The sequence below is a fragment of the Lissotriton vulgaris genome, chromosome 6, assembly GCF_964263255.1.
Source record: "Lissotriton vulgaris chromosome 6, aLisVul1.2, whole genome shotgun sequence".
Taxonomy (NCBI): domain Eukaryota; kingdom Metazoa; phylum Chordata; class Amphibia; order Caudata; family Salamandridae; genus Lissotriton; species Lissotriton vulgaris.
This window is the reverse complement of record NC_141694.1, coordinates 332,627,346-332,647,660: the sequence shown is the minus strand read 5'-3', so window position 1 is coordinate 332,647,660 and position 20,315 is coordinate 332,627,346. Positions and strand designations below refer to the sequence as shown.

Sequence of the window (20,315 nt, the reverse complement as noted above, 5' to 3'; positions counted from 1 at the left end):
GCTAGCCTGGATGGCGAGACAGGACACCAAACTCAAACCCATCACGGATATTATCAACCCGGACGGGGTGCTGGTGCGCTCACAGGCCGAGATCCTTCTGGCGTTCCACCGTCATTATGCACAGGTGTACGAGGCCCCAACCCAGCCCTCCCAGTCCTCCGTAGACAATTTTCTGGACCCCCTGACTTTACCCACAATATCGGACGTCGACAAGCGCTCCCTCGACGCCAAGATTGTCCCGTCCGACATCACCCAGGCGATACGGGCCATGTCCCGCAATAAAGCGCCGGGGTTGGACGGCTTCCCACTAGAATACTACTCGTCCTTTTCCCCCTTGCTGGTCCCCCGCCTCTCACGGGTGTTCGGGGCATCTCTTCATCTTGGTAGGCTACCCCAGTCAATGCGAGAATCCGTGATCGTCACCTTCCCCAAACCCCACAGAGATCCACTTCACATGGGGTCGTATCGCCCCATCACGCTCCTGTCGGCCGACTGTAAACTCCTGGGGAGAATCCTTGCGGATCGATACGCGCAGATCATTCGCCCCTTGGTCCACCCCGACCAATGCGGCTTTGTGCCGGGAAGGAACACCTCCCAGAATCTCCGCCGCGTCTTCCATGTTCAGGATCAGGTGCGTGACCGATTTCCTCGCGCCGCCTGTCTCATCATGGACCTGGAGAAGGCGTTCGACACCCTCACCTGGCCCTATCTCTTTTCTGTCCTACGCCGACTCAATATCGGCCCGACACTCATGGCGTACACGCGCCTCCTGTACACCGACCTCACCTCTCGGGTTCGTATCGGGAAACGCATATCACCGGCATTCGGAGTTTGGCGGGGCACAAGGCAGGGGTGCCCCCTGTCGCCTCTCTTATTCGCGCTGGCGGTCGAACCGCTGGCGGTTCGGCTGCGCCCGGAGGGTGCGGAATGGGGTATTCCTCTCGCGGATGACACACATTGCGTGTCCATGTACGCGGATGATCTCCTCATATACGTCCGAGACATCGAAATGGACCTGGCCCCCATAGGGGCGGCGCTGGCGGACTTTGCAGAGGCCTCGGGTCTCCGAGTGAACTGGGACAAGTCCACAGTCTACCCTTTACACCCGAGCCTACCCCCCCGAGAAGTCGAGCTCGGTCCGCACACGCTCTCGTGGTCCGCGGAGGCCCCCCGGTACCTCGGGGTCCGCTTGTACCATTCTCCAGCAGCCATGTTTGAGGGCAACCACCGCGTAGTACTTGCTAGTCTGCGCCCTACGGTCGCCTTCTGGAATAAACTCCCGCTGGCCCCGATAGGACGGATAGCCCTGGCTAAAATGGTGATGCTCCCCCGACTCCTTTACCATTTCACAAATTTGCCGGTTATACCACCCAGGTCCTTCTTCCGCGAGGTCGACTCCCTCCTAGGGACCCTTATCTGGGGCGAGGGTCGTCACAGGGTTGCCTTGAAAACCCTCCAACTTCCCGCAACACAGGGAGGGCTCGGAGCTCCATCCTTCGAGGCATACTTCCTCGCGGCACAGCTCCAATGGCTATCCTACTGGACGGCGGATCGCTACCCTCAGGAGACCGTCACCCCGACCGGCAGAATCGCAACCCCAGAACTCACTCGTCTTCTCCTCCCGGGCACCAAGCCACGGCGCACATACCCCCTTCAAGTGGCGATAGCGCGCCGGTGCATGATGCGGATCCACCGGTTGTCCCCCGGTAGACCTCCATACTCCCCGCTGCTACCACTGATAGGCAGCCCTAGGCAGGACTCCTACTTCACCGCTCCGCTGTTCGCTGAGTGGTCCCTCTGTGGCATCACGGATCTGGAATCGCTCTTCGAGGAAGGCCAGCTAAAATCGCTTGACCGCCTGATCGCTGAATACGGACTCTCCCCAGGCCAATTCCTTAGATTTAGACAGCTACTCGATGGATACCGGCCCCACTTTAATCTCTGCACTGGCGAGCCAGACACGCATCCAGTAATACATACAATCCTACATATGGGGGTGGGACGCCATTTAATCACCTGGCTATATAAATCCATCCGGGAACTCTCACACGCTCCTCTTACGACTCTGCGGGCTACTTGGGAGGAGGACATAGGTCGCGCACTGCACGACTCTGAATGGACTAAAGCACTTGAAGCCCCAAAACGCGTCTCTAGAAACGCCCGCTTCAAGAACATCCAATACTATATCCTACACAGGGCATACCTCACCCCAGCGCGATTGCAGAAGTTCTATCCCTCCACACCATTTCTCTGCCCCAGATGCTGCTCCCCTGCGGCAGATTTCCGACACATGTTCTGGAGTTGCCCCAACCTTCACCCCTTTTGGCGGGCGGTGCACGACACTCTGACGGGATTAACGGGCCTCACTACCCTAGCCACCTGGGAGTCCAGCGCACTAGGCATCTTTCATGGTCCTAAGCGAGACCCGGTACACAGGCGCTTCGTGTCCCTAGCACTCCTGTTGGCCAACCGATGTATAACCATGCGCTGGCGTTCCCCGGAGGGTCCCTCTGTAGCGGCATGGAAGGGCGCGGTTGGTAAATGGGCGGCGGCGGAGGAAGATGCCCTTAGAGAGGAAGAAGCCAGGGGTGCGCGTAAAATTCCCATATCCATGGAATGGGCCATGCTCCTCCACAGCTTCCGGCAGTCCACACATGTAGAAGAACAACCTACTCCTCCCCCCCCTCCCACCCCTGAGAACCAGTAGCCTCTACATGGTATCTACCCTCCTGGGACCGTCCCCTGGTACCTCCTACTTCTTGATCAAACTCTCATATTACATGTCACCCACCTCGGTGCCCGCATATACGTGGGGTGTTCACCCCCCGGCCCCACTCCTTCCCCCTCCCCCCCTCCCTCGGAGCGTAGACCGACTGGCTCCGTGAAAATCCCCCCCCCCCCCCGACGCCCGTCGCCAGCATCCCCCTGCTTGGACCCTGCTAGCGCCCACACGCTTCTCTCCCACAGTTTTGTCCCCCTTGTTCTTAGGTGCCTCCACTGTATGAACAGTACAGACCTCGATCCTACGCTTTCGAGGCGGGACCCTACATACCTGCAGTTACCCACTGCCCCATTAGGAGTGCAGACTCGCTGCTTCCCGACCTGCGAACATGTATGTACGATTTACACTGATTACCCTTGGACATTGTACATTTGCACCAGTTGTATAAAAACAAGAAAACGTTGCGCGCCTGGCTGTTCGTGGCTGAATGTTGAGGCCACGTCAGCAGATCATTTACACTGTACTTGTATACTTTAATGCAACAATAAAACAAATGTCAACAAAAAAAAAAAGAAACACGAGCATGCCAACGTAACATTTCAAAGCAACACAACACTTCGCCATCCTTTATACAAAAAAAAATTAAAGAAAGGAAAAAACAAAAAACAAAGGAAACTTACAAAATATGGAGGAAAGTGCATTAAGGAATTACATATTGTTAATCACATAATCTTTAAGCCAGATAGGGGCTTGTCTCACCCTAGGTTCTTCCTGGTTATGAGAAGGTGGAACAAGGGGTGTAATGTTTTTACAATGGGTGTTCCCATCCGAAGTTAGGGCAGGTGGAACCACAGGTGTGATGTTTTCACCCAAAGTTGGATCAGTGATGTTCTCACCTGAGGTTAGATCAGCCCAACTACCCCTTCCCCCTCCCTCACGACAGTGGGATTAACAATAGTATTGTCTGTTGAGACAGGGGACGTAGGTGAGTGAGAACTAGATGTAACATTAAAATCATCCTCCAACCATTCGGAATTGTGAAAATTAGAGCTTCTACATAAAAAGTGTTGATCCATGGCAACCCTTTTTAGATTCCATACTTTACCATTTTTGAGTCTGAATGCATTGTGTAAAACTTCGATCACTCCTTCAGCATCAAAGAAGGCACTTTCACCTTTACAAACAAAACCTGTTTTTTTAACCCTTACCCAGTCACCTACTTCGATGCCCACAATTCGGGTAGAGTGCTTAACATTAAAAAAATTCTTTACTTTTCTCATAAACACGTTGCATTCTATTCCATACTTCCTCCAGAGACCAGTTGACCGTGCTCGAAGAGAATAGCAAAGAAGTATTACATTTTGACCTAGGTTTATAACCACACATGATAATGAAAGGAGGTAAACATGTGGCCTCAGTTGCATTTACACGATAAGCCCAAACAGTCTTACCAATCTGAGTAATCCAATCCTGAGATCCACTAACAGCAATTTGAATAATACCTTTCAACACACGGTTGAACCTCTCAACCATGCCATTACCGCTAGGGTTATATAGAGAGGTAGTTCTGTGGCTAATTCCTAATTTAGCAAAACAATTCTTAGCCATATTCGATACAAACTGGACTCCATTGTCACTAATCAAAGTGGTAGGAATGCCCTCTGAAGAAAAAACCTCATCTAAGAAATTAAGAACTGCTAGAGTATCCGCTTTATCAACCACTTTAACAGAAGGCCAACGAGAAACAAGCATTTACAATGCAATGGTCTCGGCATTATTAAAGGTAGAGCTATTGGCATTGCTCATGACATTTTATTTTAAAACATAAATAAATGGTATTGTCATTTACAATGGCAATGGGTGAGCATTAGAGAGTACTAGAGATTATTTGCGGGCACAGAGCCACACACACAAAAAGCCACACACACAGAGGCACCCACACACACACAGAGCCACCCAAACACACACAGAGCCCTACCCACACACAGAGCACTACCCACACACACAGAGCACTACCCACACACACAGAGCCCTACCCACACACACAGAGCCCTACCCACACACACAGAGCCCTACCCACACACACAAAGCCCCCCCCACACACACAGAGACACAACAATGCACCCACGGATTCCTCAGGGGCAGAATGCTAATAGTTTCAAAACAAATCCTTTTCGTCCCTGCCCAACCTCGAGAATTATCTCCCTGCAAGTAACAAGCACCAGTGTATTAAATAATTGCAGTCACATGTGAAAATGTAACAGTCCGCGTGAAAGGCAAAAGAAAAAAAAGTCCGCTACTGGTTATTGCAGCTGGAGCAATGTTAAAACTGTGAGGGGGTGCAACCACATCAAGTATGAACTGCAAACACAAACTCTGAACAACCACGAGCATGAAGGTGGCTGGATAACGTAGAGCAAGCTCAACTGCAGTCACCGACTATTTATTCAGTGACTGAGCCTTGTAGTGCTTCAGAGTCCTGTCAGCAAGCGAGGGAGGACAGGGGATTTGGCGCAAAAATTGGAGCTGCTGGTATAGACGGGGAGACCACAGACGGATGTAGGGAAAACATACACACTGGGGCACAAAGTAAAGGTGCTCACAGAATGTGAAAGTTGCGGCAAGGGGCCCCTAAAGAGCATGGACATGGGTTGCAACAATTGTTTTAGCAGATAACTGTGCAGAGGGCATTGAAGCAGCGTTTACATGCAGCTGGCACACACTAGGGGTGTAACGAGCAGGTGAACAAAGACACAGGGGTGGACTAAAGGGTTATAGGAAAAGGCAGGGCCCGGGGAGAATCAATGGCTGCGGGAGCGACCTGGGAGATCAGTGGCTGCATGAGGATCTGGATTTCCTCACTCAAAAGCGGAAGGAATGGGTGGCAGCGCCGGAGTTTGAAAGCTGCTGCTGCCAAAATGTGGTGAGCCTGGCCAGTCGGGTAAAGATTCCATAATGGCGAAAGATGAAGTGGCTTCGGTCCCTGGGTCACGAGCCTCCATAGCGGACATCTTCATGGCAGCGGGGGGGGGGGGGGGGGGGGGGGGGGGACAGAAAGACCTCCGCAATACTGGGGTCTCAGAGGGACAAAGAAAAAATACAAAGCCCGAGCGTCGCTGGTTTAAAAAAAATAATTGAATCCCCACAGGTGCCCCTGTGCTCCATGCGGAGCTCTGGTGGTTCTGTGAGGGTTTTTGCTGGTGGGGGCTCCGGACCCATTTGTGGTGGTGTGCTCGAGACCCCCGTTGTTTTTTTTTTAATTAAACCCCGGAACCCCGCTGTGCTCCATGTGAGGGCTCCGGGCTGTTGAGGCGGGTTGGGCGGGCATCCAGGCCCAGTTGCAGCGGTGAGGGGGGGGGGTCAGGAGAGCAACACAAAAACAGGATCACGGACAGGGGAGCACAGAGGCACACAAACCGGAACACAGACAGGGGAGCACAGAGGCACACAAACCGGAGCACAGACAGTGGAACACAGAGGCACAAAAAACGGAAGACAGACTGCAAATAACTCCTTCACGACCCCAGTCACTACATTCCCGACACACAGTACTCACCTTATAATTGTTCTTCACCCTCGCTGAAATGGCGGCGCTGCAGTGCTAGTGCTTCTCGCCGTGCATGCTCTCGGGAGGGAGGGCACACTCGAGCCGCAGCGGTAAGGGTAGAAGGGAACTTGGAAGGGGGATCGCAGGGAACCGACGTGAGCCAGGGGCATGGATGCACTCATTGCCTTCTGCCACTGCCGAATCCCACTGCGATCTCTCACACGGTATGCGGCCTCCCCCCACCCACTTCACGACCCCAGTCACTACATTCCCGACACACTCAGTGCTCATGGAAATTGTTGAGCATACACTATGCACAGTTTCACTAACCACGAGGTGATTGTACGCCCAGGGGCACCCGAGGTGCATGCAGCGTGATTGTACGCCCAGGGGCACCCGAGGTGCATGCAGCTGCACTTTTCTCCATTAGCTGCTCGCCCCATAGTCTCCTTAACATCGGCCAGTCAGGAGTGGGGGTCGCGTTCCTAACACACGTGTGTCTTCGGAAATACACGGAATACAAAGTGCGTGCAGCAGCGCTGTTCATTCATCCTCAGCAGCCCCCGAGATTCCTACTGAAACAGCAGAGCCAACGATGACAAGAACTCACCTTGTAATTGTTCCTCACCCTCGCTGAAATGGCGGCGCTGCAGTACTTGTGCTTCTCGCCGTGCATGCTCTCGGGTTGGGCAGAAGGGAACTTGGAAGGGGGATCGCAGGGAACAGAAGTGAGCCAGGGGCATGCTCTCGGGTTGGGCAGAAGGGAACTTGGAAGGGGGATCGCAGGGAACCGAAGTGAGCCAGGGGCATGGAAATATGACCCCGAACTACACCGGATTGACCGGGGAGGGAAGGAAAGCAGAGATGCGGACTCCTCAACCGGTGAACCAAAATGGCGCCAGCAACTCCGAATTCTTTTTCCGATTTGGGGGCGTGGTTTTGATGTTCTGAGTGACAGGCAACATCACTGTCTAAAGAACATCAAAAATTACGCCCCCAAATCCGAAAAGGACGGGGCTTGTTTGGAGTGACTCATCTCTCCTCCAATGGCTGGCCTCCGTTTAGGAAGCCAGCCAATGAAGGAGAGATGGGGCACGGAGGCGGGACCTTCGGCGCTACTCAGACTCATTAAGTCTCCGGCCTAAGACTGCGCAAGCGCAGCCTTTTAGGCCTTCGACCTAAAAAGATCAATAAGCACAAGAACATACTTCTGTGATCCAACACATTGGTCCTTAACAGGTCCCAAAATGTCAATTGCCACCGTATCCCAAGGTTCTTTTGGAACAAAAGTATCGCCCATAGGAGGTCTAAAGGTCTTTAAAGATCTAAAGGTCTTTAAAGATTATCAGAGTTGCCACACGCTACGCAATTACAGACCACTCTTTCAGTCTGAATATCCAAACCAGGTCACCAAAACAATTTTTTAAGAGATTTAGTTCTGGTATTACCTGAATGGCCTAAGTGACATAATTCAATAATGCTTGCAAATAGATATCCATCACAGAAGGAGAGTTCAGACCCGACTTCCCAAAATGGTTTGACCTCATCAGACAAACTATCCTTGTGAGGCCAACCATTTAACACAAATGATCCTACTTTAGACAGTGTACTATCACTCTGGAATTAATTTTCCTATTCAGTTTTGTTAATGGCAGAACGACCTTGATCGTGAACTCATGCTACCTGGAAATCATTCCACTTGTCATCTTCACATTTTTCCATCATAATAGGCATTCTTGAAAGAAAATCTGCAACAAAATTGTCCCTGCCAGGTGTATAAACTATTTTGTAAGCAGAATTCTGCATTCGCATAGAAATTCTAGCGAGCCTGGAAGAAATATTAGAGGAACCTTCTGTGGTCAGTATTTTACCTAAAGGCTTGAGATCACATATTAAAGTGCAAACTTTAATCCATATAAATGATTTGAAATGGTCAAGGCCCCACGCACACGCCAGAGCTTCCTTCTCAATTATGGGGTATTTTTCCTCACACTGACAGGGATCGGGAGGCAAATGCAATGACGCGTTCTCTACCATTCCAATCCATTTGAGACAACACTGCCCCTAAACCCTTATTGCTAGCATCGGTGGTAACTACACTTTCAACATCCAGATCAAAACTGGAGAGAGAAGCAGCATTAGCAATAGCAGATTTGATAACTTTGAAGTCATTATCACATTCATTAGACCATGAAAAATTAACATTCTTCTTGAGTATTTGACGTATGTTAAAACATTTGTCCGCAAAGTTAGGAATGTACTTGGCACAGAACTCTACCATGCCAAGAAAGGATCTGATGTCATCCTTGCTAGTGGGGGGTTCGAGCATTTTCAGTTGACGAAACTAAAGAAGGTTTCGGTCTGATCCCATTATAGTCAATAACATGGCAAATGTATGTTACACTTTCGCATGCAAATTTACATTAAGAAAATTCAATGGTAAGTCCTTTACTTTCTAGTATGCCCAAAACGTTTTTAAGCCTAGCATCATGCTCCTCCTTAGTTCTTCCATATATCAGGATATCATCTTGAACAAAGGTTACCCCTAACTCTTTCTTGAATAAGTGGAACATCAGGCGCTGAAATACCGCTGCCGCCGATGCAAGGCCAAATGGCATGCGAGCAAACTGGTAGCAACCAAAAGGGGTTATGAAAGATGTGAGGTGTTAAGACTCCTGGGACAAGGTCATTTGATGATATGCCAAAGAGAGGTCTATAGTGGAAAACCACTTCGCAATCTTGAGACAATTCACCATCTCATTAATTTTGGGTAGGGGAAATTTGTCAATTAAGATATTATTATTGAGATGGCGGAGGTCCATGCAGAGCTGGATTTTTCCTTCGGCGCGCTTGGCAATAACAACTGGAGAAATCCACTCCGAAGCCTCTCTGGGCTCAATCACATTAGCCTTCACTAGTTTTTCAAGTTCTTTAGAAACCTCATCTTTGACCAAAATAGTTATATTATGACAACAATGAACTTTAAGACTAGCATTTTTAGATGAATACAATGCTCAAAACCCAGTAAATTTCCTAACTTACCACTAAAAACAGAAGGATTTTTTTCCATCTCTTCACCTAAAGAAGAACCTTTGTCAACAATCAAAACTTGTTCTACGCTGTTGGGATCTAAAATAATATGAAGCAGCTTCTGGTCCAGCCATCCTAAAACGGGGGTACAGCTTTTTGCAACATACTGTTTCGCACGACACTGTCTGTTTTTGAACTCAAAAACAAACCATCTGAAACCAATCGGATCAATTTTTTCCCCACTGTAACCCTCTGGGTGAATGTCTGGTTCCAATAGATGTCCACCTACTTTATTAATAAATGTACTTCTCCAAAACTTTACTTCAATTATGGTGTATGTTGAACCAGAATCAGCAATAATATCCACATTCACACCACCAATTAACATGTGGCAAATAGGTTTGTTGGTGCAAATAGCCCAATTGGTATTAAGAATTAAATTACTTCTAAAGTTTGTAGATAACTCATGGGTTAGAATATCATTAGGGTCTGGAATCGAGTTATCCACTACCACACTAGAATCAGTATTGTCAGAAACATATTTAACCTTTGAATTTTTCCTTTTGCACACTTTAGAAAAATGACCCGTTAAGCCACAATTGGTACATTTCTGCTTGATAGCAGGACAAGATTTGCTGTGGGCAAGATGATCAAGACTGCCACACCTGTAGCACTTAGCACGATCTCTAGAGGGCGGTTTATCTCTAAACCTGTGAGGGCCTATATTGAAGTCTTTGGAGACATTGGTTTTACTAATTAAGGCTACATTTTGAGTATCATTTTTTATCGCAACCGCACAACGACCAGAAATTTCTGCCTTCCTCACAATGGCTAAAACAAAATCAAGAGAGGCATCCCCATTCACCCACAATCTGTCTTGAATAGCCGGATTGGAAGTATGCATGACGTTTTGATCTCTAATCAACTCGTCATGCAGTACCTCAAATTTGCAATCAAGAGGTAGTCTCTTCAAATCCGATACATAGTCATCAATGCTTTCAGATTTTGACTGTTTCCTTTGGAAAAGTTTAAATCTTGTGACACCCATGCATACTTTAGGTTTAAAATAATTATCTAACTGTAGTAAGGCACAATCAAAAACATTGAAGTCTTTAGAAGTAATAGTGCTGCTTAACTGATGAAAGATCTTAAGTCCCATTGGACCAAGTGCATATAACAGTAATCTTTTCTTTTATTCAGCTGCCATTTTTTCGCTTCATCCACGGCTTCTATGTAGTTGACAAAATATGCCTTCCATTCTATCCACTTAAGGGGAGGTTCATTACCAGACACCCAAAAATGATTGTGGAGAGGAAATGCTAAAATATACCGAATTAGTTGCTTGTGGCTTCAGTAGACAAGACGAGATGAGAAGAAAGTCACCAGGTTAAACAGGAGGAATCCGTAATATTTAAATAACTGTATGCGAGCGTTAGTCTAAGAAGCACAAGCAGGTAGTGCACTCCAAGACTGAGTCCTGATTATCCTTGAAACAAAAGTTAAATCTATTAACTTGTAATATTGACACAGTACCTGTAGGTAGATCCAATTAGATTCAATTGTGAAGAAGACTGTCGGAGCGAATATCAACTGACAAGGCAGTTCCTGCTTTAACAAGTTCCGACAAGCCGGTAACTAAGCAACCGGCAATTCACATAAATTTCACAACAAAGATGGCCGCCGAGAGGTCACGTTGCACGATCCGGGTAGTGACGTTCTTCCACTGTCGGACATCATGAAGCATCCGTTGTTCAGCAAGCGTAAGCAGAAGGGAATAGACGTCACACACTGAAGACCCTGGAACGAAGCTCACCGAAGATCCGAGATCGAATCCCAAGGAAAGACACAGCATGGAACAGCGATGTCTCCTAGAAAAATGCGTTCTCTCAACAGTGCCAGGTAAATCCAAATCTGCTGTCAAAAGTTCAAGGACTCAATACAGTTACTCACGCAGGTACAAAAGGCATGCGCGTGGTTCAATGGCTCCTTAGGTCCTCGTCGCCAGTGAAGAAGGTGACACAAATAAGTAATTGAAGTGAAATCCTTTAATCCTGAGGAGCCTGGAGGAAACACATCTTCACAGTGTCCACTCCAGTACAGATCTCCCCAACACCCAACAATCGAACATAGAACACAAATCAAGGAAATACATTCGCCCACCGCACACCCATTAGGAGACCGAGGGGCTCCTAATGGGCATGCGCAAGCCAGTTCAAACACAAGTGCGCATGACTGGGCACGGGCTAAAATTTCGTCCTCCGTCCCCACTCATGCGCACTTGTGCTGCTGCCTGTTGTCCCGGTCTGACAATCATCTCAGTCAACATGACGCAAGACCGCCCACACCCTTCAGACTCTGAAGGGGGTGGGCGGCCCGTCTCTCTCTGCGTCTTTGAACTTAAGTAAACTGATTCAGTGAAACCCGAAGTGTGCCCTGCGCCCTCGTGTTGTATGTTATTAGCACATACAGTGTCCTCCTAGTATGGTGTAAGCACGGGTACTGTAGTCCAGGGGTGGTGTGAAGCGGATGTACTGCAGTGCATGGATTACACCGTACAATGTGTTTCACTTTCACTTTGGTAGCTTGGATTACATGACTGCATGGACCTCTGTTAAAATTAAAGTTTTTTAAAGGTCATGCATTTCTTCAGTGTGCCCCATTTTCAAAGGGGGACGATGCGCCGTTTTCAGTAATGTATTTAATCAGTGGAGTGTATTTTTATAAGTGCTTGTTTGAGCTCTATGTGGCCTCTCCAGACAGCATGGTCCGTTCACTTCACACAGAAGTGATCTCAATCATGTTAATTGCTGGGGGCTTTGTTCTTCAAGTCTGTTATGAAGCTCTGTGATTATACTGAATGAGCAGCTACCATGTTGTTATAGGACATCAGGGGCGGATTGGCAATGCGGGCACTCGGGCATCGGCCGAAGGGCCAGTATCTCCGTGCCCTTTGAGGGCCGTTTTTTTTTCTCCCCTTTCCCAGCCGCACAGTGAAGCTGCATTCATTTCTCTGTCTCTGTCTCCGTGATCTCTGTGGACTAGGAAAGGGGAGAAAAAAAAACGGCCCACAGAGGGCACGGAGACAGAGAAATGAATGCAGCTTCACTGTTCAGTGATTATCCGCTGTGGCCTCTCCTTCACCCCCTGCCCAGCAAAGCAATCAGGCTGAGGGTGGCTGGGGAGGGGGTGATTGTTTGCAAAAATCGGCCTCCCTGGGGGCCAGGTGTTGCACAGGCCTATGAGCCATTTTCACCTCGGCCCCCCTGGGGCCCACACAGCACATAAACAGTGTTAGTTTTTTTTTTGTTTGTTTTTAATTTAAAGCGATTTTATATAGTGCGAACTTTACCAGAAGGTGTCAGAGCGCTTTACATAAGAATCAGTTGCGAAACATAAGGACTTAGGATTACATGCGTTACATAAAAGATACAAGCAGAAAAAATTGCAAATGTACAAGATGTAAAGTCACACAAGGAAGAGATACAAACAGAAAGAAAAATTGTAAATGTACATGTAGTAAAGTCACTCAAGGAAGAGAAACAAATGGATATACTCTGAGAGTCACATAGGAATGTTAGCGAGTACAAAGGTTTACTGCATATACTAGTGATTAGAGTTATCTCTAAATACCTAAGGAAGGGATACGAATGGATATACTCTAAGAGTCACATAGGAATGGTAGATACTACAAAGGTCTACTTCATATACTAGTGATTAGAGTTCTCTATATACATATATATACACACATTGTAGATTTTCTCAGACAGAGTTCCATTAAGTGGGGTTGGAGGGGGGGATGCAGTCACAGCACCAAGGGAGGGTGGGAGGGATACAAGGGTATGGAGAAAAGGCAAAACAGAAAAGGGAAGAAACATTTGAGGATCGTCAAGGGGGAAACGAGGGAGAAGGGTACAAGACGAGGGAATGGACAAGATGGCGGGTCGGGGTCCAGAGAAAAACGGCCGAGGGATTAGTGGGCGAGGAAGAATGGGTCTCGCTGTGGGGGCCAGGTGATCTTATCAACTTGCACCATCTTCACCTCAGCCTCCCCCTGGCTGCCATGGATGACCCAGCAGCTGTGTTTTGTGCTCCCCTGCCAGGACATTGCCCTGAGCTGAAGGTCTGGGGAGGGCTGAGTAGGTTAGTAATAGCAGGGGCTTCGCTGCTTATTAGGTGCTCCTTTCCTGAAGGGCTCGAATAATTTTGTGACAGGAAGGGGCCTTGCTGTTTTTTCAGTTGCTCAGCATGGCGCCATTGTCTTCTTTCCCCCCGTGTCTCCTGTGCAAGAACAGTATCCTCTCCCTTTAATTCATTTCTGTGCCAAACATCTTAAGGATTTTGGGGGCCCTCAGCCAAACATATTTTTGGGCCCCTGTTCGGAACAGATTTGAATTTATAATCCAATTTCTGATCTTTGATGCCCTCTTTCATCTGGTCACTGGACAGTGCACTACCATACTTGTCCAAATTCCTAATGTATTTACATCTAATATTCAAGGACATTGACGTATGTAACCAAATGCTGTTTCATTAAAGGGCACGCCACTTGAATGTGGGCCACGCCCCTTGAATGTGGGCCACTTTTTTCGTCAGTGCCCGGGCCAAATTGTGATCCCAATCCGACCCTGTAGGACATCCCTTTATTAATGTATTAACTGCACTTTCACAATTGCTTATTAGCCTTCTTGCTTCTCAAATTTGCTTGAAAATGCACCATTTGCCCACTAATTTTTCAAAAACCCCCTTTAATTGTTCGGGCTCGCTCGCTACGCTCACTCGGCGCGATGCTCTCCCAAAGCAAGTTTGGCCCCACCACTTTCAAATCTCATCAGCCACCACTGCAATTATGCACATAATGACAAAGGCATCAGATAAAAATGCCAAATGTAATTACAATAGATGCAGCTCAGTGATAATACACATACATAGTAAACCTAAACACTGCTCAACCCTTAGCCGCACCCAGTTAAATATGTCAGTGATGCTTCTAGCATTTTTTCGTATCCATGCAGTCAGATCATTTTCACTATGTACAGAGCTGGGTTAAAGTGTGGGTTTGTGTATTCTTCTCTGGGATTACGTTCAAATACAGAGATCAGTTATTTCCACCTCCACGCACATTAATCTCGCCTCTATTGGGAGGCAACTCTTCAAGGACATCACACGACGCTTCGAAATCCATGCCAATAGTGCCATAATTGGGGTATCTAGGGTCTATACTATATATAAATGTAAACAAGTCCTCCAGCATAAAGGGGTCCTTGTAAAAATATGATGGGTGACGGCGACACATACGAGTAAAATGGACGTTTGAAAAAGGAGCTTGGTGCACGACGGAGGTGAATGATGGGCTTGGTGTGTGCGATGTGGAAAGGGGGCATGATGGATGTAGAGGTGCATGAACGATGAAGAAGGGGTTCACAATCGAGGTAGAGGGGTACTCAGTCTGTTAAGATGGTGTGTGAAAGGATACACGTGGGGGAGGGGGTACATGATGGGTGAGAGGTAGGACGTGATGGGGGAGGGGTAATCGATTGAAGGTGAGGGGAGCAGAATGGGTGGGGGATAGGTTAAGTGACATAGCACGACAACGGAATGGAGAGTAGGCAATAACACTATGCTGATAAATAAAGCTGTACAACGCTACTGTTGCTGCCTGCCCGTCTTTGTCTGACAGCTCCATTTATTTACAGGCATCGATCAACCAGTCGCTCCTGCGCACTGAGCACAACAACCACTTACCCCACTCCCACAACCCCGTCTTCACTTTCTTATTTTCGCCCAAACCCATGAACCATGCTACATACCGCACCTCTGGGCAGCCCCGGGGGGCGGCAGCAGTCGGTACAAGGTGTCTTTAAAGCCTTGGTGCCAGCGAGGTCCCCCTCTGTCTCACTTTCAATCCGCTGTTCCGCTTATGGATGAGAAAGACATCCAATGACGTTTTAGTCACGTGTTCATAACAGACGCCCTTAAGAGTGCGCATGCGCCTCGTGCTCTTTCTTGAAGATGGCCAGGGCTCCAGCAAAGTGAAACCTGAAGCACCTGATGCCGAGCTGGCGGGGGTCCGGTTGCCTGGGACCTCGCACGGGATGACATTTTATACAGATTTAAACTGGTCTACGCATCTTACCTACCGGGATAACAGCACTATCTTTCTAGTTCTAAGGTTTCTTAAGTAAACCAAATCACAATTTTCAGAAGAAATCAGCTCAAAGGTGTTTAGTAGTGTAACTTTCCTGACCCACCACACACCAGCACCACCGGGTGGCATTGGCATGGCCCGTGGTGCCGCATCTGTCTGTGAAAGATGATTTCCACGGTAAAAATATAGTGTGTACCACAGAGATTGGATTTGCTTGACAGGACTAGGCAGCTTTAAGCTTCAGCAGTTATAAGTGTGCTTGTTTATTTTTGTGCAAGAGCCCTGGATGTTCATGTAGATGCCATTTATAATTTACAGTGTTTTCCCCGAACGCAAAAAACGTTGGTCTTGTCCGTGTTTACTACTAATTCCTTCTTCCACAACAAAATTGCAGACATCCACAACAGCTTCGACAACCGATCCGAAGACCTACCCACCCAACCTTCTGCAGGACCTCCTCCCCCCTTGAACATCCTTAACGACTGGAACCCAATCTCCACTGAGGACACCATCCGCCTGATGAACTCCATCCACTCAGGATCCCCAACTGACCCATGCCCTCACCACATCTTCAACAAAGCAGACTCCATCATAGCACCACGCCTCCGAGACGTCATCAACTGCTCCCTCAACTCCGCCACCTTCCCGGAAAGCTGGAAACACGCAGAACTCAGCGCCCTTCTGAAAAACCCCACAGCTGACCCCAACTAACTCAAAAACTACTGCCCCATCTCGCTCCTTCCTTTCCCGGCCAAAGTCATCGAGAAAGCTGTCAACAACCAGCTTGCCGCCTTTCTCGAAAGCAACAAATCCCTCGACCCCTCACAGTCCGGATTCCGAGCCAAACACAGTACTGAGACCGCACTCATCGCAGCAACAGATGATATTCGAACCCTACTGGACAATGGAGAAACAGTCGCCCTCATCCTCCTTGACCTCTCCGCAGCCTTCGACACAGTCTGCCATAGCACCCTATTACAGCGCCTCAGTAACATCGGAATCCAAGAAAAAGCACTGGAATGGATCACCTCTTTCCTCACCGGAAGAACTCAGAGAGTCCACCTCCCTCCATTCAAATCAGAGGCCTCTGAAGTCATCTGCGGCGTGCCGCAAGGATCGTCACTCAGCCCCACCCTCTTCAACGTGTACATGAGCCCCCTCGCAGCCATCGTTCGCCAACACAATCTCAACATCATCTCCTACGCTGACGACACCCAACTGATCCTCTCACTCACCAAGAACCCCAACACCGCCAAAAACAACTTACACGAAGGAATGAAAGAAGTAGCCGAGTGGATGAAGCACAGCCGTCTGAAACTGAATTCAGACAAAACAGAAGTCCTTATCTTGGGTACCTCCCCCTCCGCCTGGGACGACTCTTGGTGGCCAGAGGCCCTGGGAACAGCACCCATCCCGACAGACCACGCACGGAACCTGGGCGTCATCCTGGACTCCTCACTCTCAATGACCAGACAAGTCAACGCTGTCTCATCATCCTGCTTCAACATTCTTCGCATGCTCAAAAAAACATTTCGCTGGATCCCCACCGAAACTAGAAAAACGGTCACTCACGCACTGGTCACGAGTCGCCTGGACTACGGAAACACCCTATACGCCGGTTCCACCGCAAAACTCCAGAAAAAACTCCAACGCATCCAGAACGCCTCAGCCAGGCTCATACTTGATATCCCGCGTAAAGAACACATCTCTGGTCACCTGAAAAACCTCCACTGGCTCCCCGTAAATAAGAGGATTACCTTCCGCCTCTTAACCCACGCACACAAAGCACTTTACGAACTTGGACCCGAATGCCTCAACACACGACTGTCCTTCTACACCCCCTCCCGTCAGCTACGATCCTCCAACCAAGCCCTTGCCACTGTTCCTCGCATCAACAAGGCCACCATGGGAGGTAGATCCTTCTCCTACCTGGCAGCCAAAACCTGGAACTCTCTTCCCACTCACCTTCGCCTTACTCAGAACCACCTAGCATTCAGAAAGCAACTTAAAACTTGGATATTCGACAAGTAATTTCCCCCCTTTCTCAAGCGCCGTGAGACCCTATGGGTATGTAGCGCGCTATATACATTTCTGACTTGACTTGACTTGACTATTACTACAGTACTCCTTAAATATATCCAACTTTCTTTGGGGGCATATTTCAGTCATTTCCATAATGACAAGATTGTCGTCCGCATATCAGAGACATGCAATACGTTTACCATTCATTTTTGGGCTTAGGCCCTTAAATGCGTCTAAAACTGAAGGTAAATCTGCTGTCAACCGAGAAAACAGCAAAGGGACCAATATAGAGCCCTCTCGCAATCCATTATTCATTGGTATTTTCTGGGTTAGCCCTCCCTCTATATCAGAGGTCTTCAAACTTTTGGATGCCGAGACCCCCTTGTCAACATTTTGAGGTGTAAGGACCCCCTCCTGACAAAAATTTCTAAACCTGTAGGCAGGGCTACTGGAATTATGAGGCAGTTGAGGACCAAATTACGCAACAGGCTTGACTAAATTGTGTGGGAAGAAAATGTAAATGATGTTACGTGACGCAGCGTATTTTGGGATAGCATTGCTTCATTATTTTGAAATTAAGTTTTTTACACACAGTAACACTGAGGAAAGATTTCACCCCATCAGTACCTGTTTATAACCAAAATACAGAAATTAACATCAGAAAGATTCTGATGTTTTGGTGCCCCACCCTGTTTCCTCCTTCTCCATGAATTCCCTCACTACCACTCACCAGCAATGCACCTCATCTCTTTATAACACCTTTCTGACAAACATTTCATTTTTTATAGCGCTGCTCATAGTTTACTCACACTCAATTCTGTGATCTACATGGTACATATTCTTTGTAGCAGGCACATTAACCCTCTGCGCTGTGTGGGTGGCAGGAGGGCCCATGTGAGTGCACGGTGAGTGATGCAACAGTGTGAGAGTAGGGTGAGAGGAGTGACAGCAGGGTGAGTGAGGTGGCCGTACGAATTTGGGTGCGGATGCAAGTTCAGAATGGGATGAATGAATGTATGATTACTTCTGGGATTGTTTGAGTGAGTTGTATATTCAGCAGTGAGGGGGATAGGTGAGAGAAGTGTCACATGAGTGCAGGATGAGTAGTTTGCTTGTGTGACTGCAGGGTGAGGTATAGGGTGAACAGCGCAAGTGCATTGTGAGTGCAGAGTAATCATTGTGAGTGCAGGGTGAGCAGGTGAATGGTGGGAGTGCATGGTGATCAGTGTGAGTGCATTGTGATCGCTATGAGGACAGGGTGAGCATGAAAGTGAAGGGTGTGAAGGAGGAGTGAGTTGTCTGAATGCAGGGTCCATTCCCAGACACTTGAAGTAACCCAGCATGTTATTGACGGCGGCGTAAGGTTTAAGATCTAAGTTAAACTATTGCTATTATGGCAGGGTGGATGAAATAAATATTGTGCTGATCCTGCAACACACTTCCAGTCTTATGGATACGGTTGCCAGTAGATTATTTTGATAGCCCAGTTGGTACAAAAATAAGCAGTCACCTAAAGCTGTATTTTAAGCACTTATATGTGCATACTTCAAACAGCAAATATAAATAGAAAGCACTTTTAATTGTGTTCTAGGACTGCCTCAATAATCCATGACTGATAATTAAAAAGAACAAACACAGAAAAGTCACATAATGAATGAATACATACCTTTTTATTTATAAATCTATTTAGTGTCAAGAGGAGGTGTCTGCAGGCTCTTTAAACAACACACACAGGCATTTTACTTTTGGCAACCCTACTTTATATTCCTTTTCATGAAATGCATTCCCACACTATATCAGTAAATGTAAAATATTAATGTAAGGAATAGGCAGAGTGGGACCCAGGGGGTACTGGAATCAGGAAAAAACACTAAGCCTCTGTAACCAGTTTACAAAGGCATGTAAATATGTAAATGGCCTTTAAAGACCTGTGAAAAACTCTGATGGGCGTGCTGGAGATAAGACTCCAGACACTGACCAGCTGAGGCCCCAGCAGCTCGAGTTACACTGCAGCAGCCCGGGCTGAGACACAGGGGAAGAGGGGGACTGAAGCCTTTGGGCCTGAGCAGAAGTGTGACTGGGAGCGCGACCCCCTTTGCATCGCTCCACGGCCCCCCTGGGGGTCGCGCCCCACAGTTTGAAGACCCCTGCTCTATATCAATAATTACCTGTGCCCAATTCTGCCAAATAGTTTCTTTAGGATTGACAGAAGACTCTCTGGGATCTCTAGTTTTTAGGTCTCGCCTGGTGTGAGAAGCGCGCATGCGCTGCTCTCGCCATACAAGGGTCTTTTGCGATCGATTCAGCCAAAGCTGAACATGCACCTGTACGGATGGACAAAGATGGCTGCTCTCGCCATTCAGCCAAAGCTAAACATGCACGTGTACGTGCGGACAGTGGATAGTCCGACGCCATCTTGTATTTAAAGCGCGATGTAAAGGCGCCGCTCAGCAAACTGTTGGGCATTCAGCAAGCCCCGCCTCGCCCCACTCCAATGAAAGACGCTGCTCTCAGACAACGTCCTGCACTGTAAGCGCGTCCGGAAAATGCAACGGCTTGAAGAAACGTACAATAATTTAAAGCAACCGAGCGGCTCGCAGACAACGTCCTGCACTGCAAGTGCGTCCGGGCCATACAACGGCTTAAAGAAAAGTACAATAATTTAAAGCAGCAGAGTCATTTTGGATTATTTTAGCCCAGTCAAACCCCTTCCTCTCTACCAGGCAGAGAGACTTAACGTAAATGTTGTTTACAGCTCACGTATGCAGATAGGTCACCACACACTGATTATTTCATATTGTGGTCTTCAACTTGAGCCAGGAGTTCAAACACTTCCTTTGTTTGACCGA

At 48.0% G+C, this 20,315-nt stretch overlaps 1 protein-coding gene across 5 annotated transcripts in view; it reads right to left on the bottom strand.

Annotated features, from left to right (window-relative positions):
* KIDINS220 (kinase D interacting substrate 220) overlaps positions 1 to 15,263 on the bottom strand; it is a 942,023-nt gene extending 926,760 nt beyond the window's left edge. For 3 of the 5 annotated variants that reach the window (XM_086926367.1, XM_086926369.1, XM_086926371.1), the window contains exon 1: positions 15,112 to 15,263. The gene's annotated coding sequence lies outside the window, so the exon portion shown is untranslated. Of the gene's footprint in view, positions 1 to 15,106 lie in introns of all 5 variants that reach the window. The other 2 variants (XM_086926368.1, XM_086926370.1) reach the window with 1 other exon arrangement.
* Positions 15,264 to 20,315: the final 5,052 nt, after the last annotated feature.